The 6013-nt window shown below is 41.0% G+C and overlaps 1 long non-coding RNA gene across 1 annotated transcript; it reads right to left on the bottom strand.

Moving 5' to 3' along the window:
• Window positions 1-48: 48 nt before the first annotated feature.
• Window positions 49-4466, bottom strand: LOC311254065. Its single transcript, XR_014622177.1, has 5 exons — window positions 4369-4466; window positions 4179-4252; window positions 3285-3488; window positions 397-589; window positions 49-204 (listed from the first exon to the last, which is right to left on the bottom strand). It is a non-coding gene; the product is annotated as an uncharacterized lncRNA (long non-coding RNA).
• Window positions 4467-6013: the final 1547 nt, after the last annotated feature.

Genomic DNA, 6013 nt, shown 5'->3' with positions numbered 1-6013 from the left:
GTAGCATTCAAGCTTGTCTTTCAGCTCTTCATGTATGAGGTTTTTCTCCCTCAGATCCTCGAGAAGAGTGTGTACATTTTTCTTCGCCCTTAGCTCCCGGAGCTTGCTATTTCTCTTCTCGCGCTCATGGAAATGCTGAGGCAACTCCACTGGCAGGATTTCTTCTGCTTTCCTTGAAGCTTTTGTTGTCCTTGATGGTACTTGCTAAAATTTAAGAAACATAATACAACATTTTTTAAAAAGTTTTTAGCATCGGAAAGTGGACTGTACTTTATTCCTAAACATGCAGCCAGAAAAAAAGTTTAGAAAAGTGTGGTATTAAGTAGCTATGGAATGCTTACATGGACATATGAATCATAGAAATTAATGAATTCATTAGCCAAATGGCACATATACCTTTTGTAAATGAGATGGGAAGTTAAACACAGATGGTTTGACTCCATGTCTCAGCCGAACAATTTGTCCTGTTCTGTCAAAGTCATCTGGCTGGAAGCGCTCACTGCAGAGCAAGGACCTCTCAGTTGCCACAAAACCTTCCCGTTTCACTGCCAGTTCCCATTGTCTCTTTAAACTACTGTCTTTGGGAAACCTTAAAAATATGAGAAAAGTAGCGAGAGATGAAGAATTGTCTACAACAAAAAATAATTCCATGTAATCCCTTCCCATGAACCAGTCTGCCACCCAGTCCTCCCATTAAGCTGGCCAGCTCTCCCTGCCTTTCCTCCCACCAGAAGCTGCCTTCATCAGTTCTTGTTAACATTTCCATGTATCCAACATTCTGTGTTATAAACTGTTTTCTTGTCTGTAACAACATCTATTGCACGTCTGCCCGTCCTCGGTGAGGGATCCCTCCTCTGTTGCTTGATTTTTTTTCCATGGAGTTTTTCCTCAGTGGATGTGAGGGTCTAAGGGCAGAGGATGTTGTTATGATGCCATGTAAAGCCCTTTGAGACAAACTGTTTGTAAAGACGGGCTATACAAATAAAATTGCCTTGCACATAGAGCTAATGATGATCAATATACTGTATTAGCTATATTAGACCGATCACTGCAGTCTGTTTTTTCTGTGTAAAGGGGAGTTGCTAGGGACGCTGCTTCTTTAACGGTTTCTGGTAGTTTTTTTTTTTTTTTACAGAGATAGTTTATAGATTCATAACACCGCATTTAGACCAAAATTTTGTCTCAGATTAGTTATTTCACTGGGGGCGACTGTAGCTCAGTGGGTAGAGCAGGTGACCAGCCACCAGAAGGTTGCTGGTTCGAACCCCGGCTCCCCTGGGCGGAACTGAGCTACATGCTGAAGCATCCTTGAGCAAGATGCTGAACCGCTCCTGATGTGCAGTTGGCACCTTGCAAGATGCAAGGCAGCCTCTGCCATCAGAGGGCCCTGGATGAACTGGCGTCTCATTCAGGGGTGTGCCCTGGCCTTCGACCTGGGCACACCCCTGGGCCAAGATGGCCGCCCTGTAGGCACGTCGCTCCACAGTCGATGCGGCGTCTATTTATATATGTCTATGGTAGACACATGCTGATAGTTGTCTGGTGTCGCTACACGACCGCAACGGCAGAGGGCGCCAGCTTATTGTAGAGACGTGACAGATACTGTGGCTGGTTATCTGTCAATCACAGCGTAGGTGTAGAATGGTCATACTTTGTGCCATCTTCTTCAAATTTGAAACAAGTGTTCACTGATAGTGTGGCTACAGCCCCATAATGCCATTGACATGCTCAGATGAATCACTATCTCTCTACATATAAAAGTAATCTATTTGTGTGTCTCTGTCCCTCGCATAGGCCTGTTTTGATAACTATTTGTCCAATTTACCTCACTTCACAGGTTTATTGTGAGACGCACACCAGGTGAGATACACACACACACACACACACACACACTTGAATGGGGGGGCTTGAATGAATATGAATATTTGGATACAGCCTCAGAGCCGTCCGCCACTGTTTTACGCTGTTGTGATGATGCTTGGACAGAGGAGCTAATGCATAACAGCAGCAACAGTGAGGAATATCTTCAAATTCATTCTTTTAGAGTAAATGTATTCCGAAATGGAATTGTCCTTTAAAAGAAAACCTCTAATGTGCTATTGTGCTCCCTGTGTGAACAGCCAGGCACCTGCATGAAAGAGAAATTATGCTTAGTGTTGCCTCTCTGTGTTGTGCCTTTTAAAGCCACAAAGATGTTCCATGTCATCAAGTGTAAGAAACTAAGATTGACATAATTGAAATTACTGAATGGGCTTCATGTGCATGTGGCTATCCTGGGCTAAGCTGGGCTACCATAGCACAGATTGTTAATGCCTACTGGCTTTATTAGGAACCATCAGATTCAGGCTACTGAGTGGCTCTAAGAAGTGGTTCTTTCATTACTCTTTCAACTCCCAAAACAATTTGTTCTTGCCATCTATAAAGTGCATTTAACATCTGAATAGGCGCTCTGTAAATTTTTTTATTTTTTTCTTATGCCCTCTCTCCAGCTGCTGTGAAGAGATGGAGTCCAAAGGCCACAGATGCATAAATAGAGTGTGATTCAGAACCAACTTAAACATGCCCAAGCAAGAAGCGGGGGCAAGGGGCAGACCCCCACAGGACTGCAATAAAAAGGAAGTCAATAAAACATTTGTTCCAATAAACATGTTCGTTTTTTGTTTTTTTTTACCTGAGATTTGTCCATGTACTACTTGTATTTTACAGTATGGGTGAACATTATTCGAGTATTTTTAACTTTATCACAGGTGAGTTTATTTACTATGAAAGTTTTAACCAGGTTCACCATTCCTGTGATATTTTAAGTTGGCAAATGTGAAATTTGCTGGTGTTGTCTATTGGACTTTTTGACCTCTTTGCATTTTAAGGATTTTTTTTGCTGAAATGGATAAGTTAATTTAAATAGTTGCAGATTAGAGCATTGAGAATTGCACATGTATACAGCACAAGAGCTGTGCTTGTCATAGAATGTATGGATGTGGTAATGCCAGTTATGTAGGCACTAGTTGAAACTCGATTTAGGTAAACATATTTTTAAATGCAATACATTACATGTGTATTTTGACAAAGGTTGATATGCTGTCGAAACGACGTTGAAACGACGTGAATTGATGCCGTCTAAGAGCCATCGAAATGATGTCGGTCATGAGACCGACGTCAGAAAAACTGCCTGCCTGACCGACGTTGATTAGACGTCAAATAGACGTCAAAATGTTTGCTGGGTATTAGAAATACACTGACAGGACAAATGTGTGTCAATCATAGACTTTAGATGTATGACATACCTTGAAATGTAAGACGTTTTTCCCCTAAACCTGCTGCAGCAAGTCTGTCTTTGGCGTTTCGGTTGGGGACCAAGTCCGCGTTTTTGTCCACAAGACAGCAGAATGAATGTGTGTAGGAATAAAGTTGGGTGGGCCCAGCAACGGATCGCCGTCTTGCTGTCCTTGTCCCTCCCATGTATGGCCCAAACAGTCTTGAAACCTCGGCTAGGATCAAGTGAAGAGGACATGCTCAATGTTAGAAAATAATATAAAGAGATTGCAGGGGAAATATGTTGGTAGGGATGGGCGATATGGCCTATCACCTTAGAAGAAAAGCTTGTATTTGACTCTCTTTTTAGATTTTTGTGCTGGCATCAACACTGAGTGTTTTATTTGAAAATTAACCGGATGTCATGTTGTTCTTTCGTGTCTGACTTCCTGTCTGCTCTGTGCTGAATTCGGCTGAATTGCTCCACACACTCTACAGAGTATAGTTTGCTGCTGCTTGTCGGACAGCTTAAATCCGAACCACGTCCAAATAATGGATGTCGCAACGGTCTTTTTCACCAGCTCCTCCGTTTCCCTTTCAGCCATGTTTACTCAAGATGACGATGATGCGTTGCAGCCGCGGCTCTACATTTCGCGGGTGGATTGCGTCATCAACATGCATTATTGCGATAGTGCAATAGAATTAAAATCTCTATTGTAGGCCAATTTTGTATCGTTTATATTGCATATCGTTTGTATCGCCCATTACTGTTGGCTAATGTTGATGTTAGCATCGCACACTATAGCAATGTGATCTGTTAAAGCTAATGCACAGCGCCACTGAAAAAAAATCACACATCACGGGCGATAGTAGTTTTGTCCACAGATGGGAGTTAGAATCAAAAACTGTTCCCTGTAGACACCTACCGTCCACTGGGTGTCTGGGTGTCATGCTATGTGACGGCGGAGGTGGTGAACTTGGCTCGTTGGGGTCCTCGGTGCTGTACAGAAAATAACAAAGCAGTGAAAATCATATGGGTACCAAGCTCAATTATTATTAAACTCAACAACTGCTGTTTACCTATACTTGTTACAGGCCTAAACAGAAGAAACTCACAATTTTCAAGCTGGTCAGCCACATCCCAAAGCAGGTCTGCCAGTGGCCTCCTGGTCGAGGCCATTTTCGAGCTGGTTTACAACTTCACAGGGAGGAAGGCTTGGGATCGGGAATCGTTTGCTTTTGTCTGGCTCTCCAATTTGACCAATCATGCTGTTGACTGAGGTTAGGACCTCCTACCTCGTTAACATATGGACACAGAAATACAGAAATAAATAAATGTAGGTGAACAGAAATGTATAAATAAATATAAAGCATTTATTTATTCTTTGATTTATTCTTTTATTTCAGCATTTATTTATTTATTCATTTAGTTCAGCATTTATTTATTAATTAATTTATTTACACATTTATTTATTTATGCATTCATTTATTTATACTTAAGTCATGTTTAGTCCTCCATAATCAGCAGGACTGCATCTTCACGCAGCAGTCGCAGTCACCTCGGTCGTTTTGGCATTTGCCCTCATCCCCCTATGGCCAGACCGTCACTACTCCTGTTTCATAGCGCAAATGCAATATTGTTGCTGTAACGTGCGATCTGTCGGATTTTGGGCCGAGCCCGTCTCTCGCTGCAGCGGGGGGCACGTCGGGGCACGTCTTGGTGGATGATGTTACCCAGGGGAGCCAGGTCATTTCATTTAGGCTGCATAAATTATTATTATTATTTGCTATTTATTATTCTTTAAGGGCTACTGACAGGCCTTCACAAAAACACACACACGCAAAAAAAAAAAAAAAATAGTACCGAGACAAAAGGGCACTTTGGGCATCAAGGAGCAAAGGGGCAGGTGCCTTAGTAATTAAAGTTGTACTTTATTTTACTTATTTGAAGTGTACTTTATTGTAAGTCTATTGTAAATTGTTCTAAGGTGTACTTTTAAAAAGTATACTTTGTTTCAAAGCACTTATAGTAGAAGATTAATATTCTTATTAAAAGTGGACTTATTTTTGAGTCATTTGTAATATACGGTTAATATACTTTATTAAAGTGCACTTAATTTGCACTTCTTTGGAAGTGAATTTAGGTACACTTATGAAAAGACTGTAAGTCTGTTTTAAATTGTTCTAAAATATACTTTTACAAAGTATACTTTATTTCAAAGTACTTACATTAGTCGAATAGTATTCATAAGATAAGTATGCTTATTTGAGTCATTTGTAATATACTGTTAGGATACTTCATTAAAGTGCACTTAGTTTCACTCTGTACAGAGACGACACCCTCTGTCCTTCAACTCTCGATTCGAGTGAGGAAAAACTTGCCCCCAAAAAATACCCTTTTAACAGGGAAAAAATATGCGGAAGAAACCTCAGGAAGAGCCACAGGGGAGGGATCCCTCTCCCAGGACGGACAGACGTGCAATAGATGTCGCATGTACAGAGCAGATCAACGAGACCACAATGTATACAATTATAATAGATGGTTGACAGGAATGAAAGTACATAAAGAAGTATTACAGCAATAATAATGAAATGCACATAATGGAAATGTGACCACTAGTAATAACAGTAGTAGTGGTTAACGGTAAGGATAAAATGTAGTAATGCATTACAATAATAGTAGTGAAGCGTATGTAACAGAGATATGGCTAATATTAGCAACAGTAGTGGTGGGTGTCAGGCAGGGCCATGGCAGTAGGCG

Source organism: Pagrus pagrus, assembly GCF_965226575.1.
Source record: "Pagrus pagrus genome assembly, contig: HAP1_SCAFFOLD_226, whole genome shotgun sequence".
Lineage (NCBI taxonomy): Eukaryota > Metazoa > Chordata > Actinopteri > Spariformes > Sparidae > Pagrus > Pagrus pagrus.
This window is presented reverse-complemented; position numbering and strand designations above follow the sequence as displayed.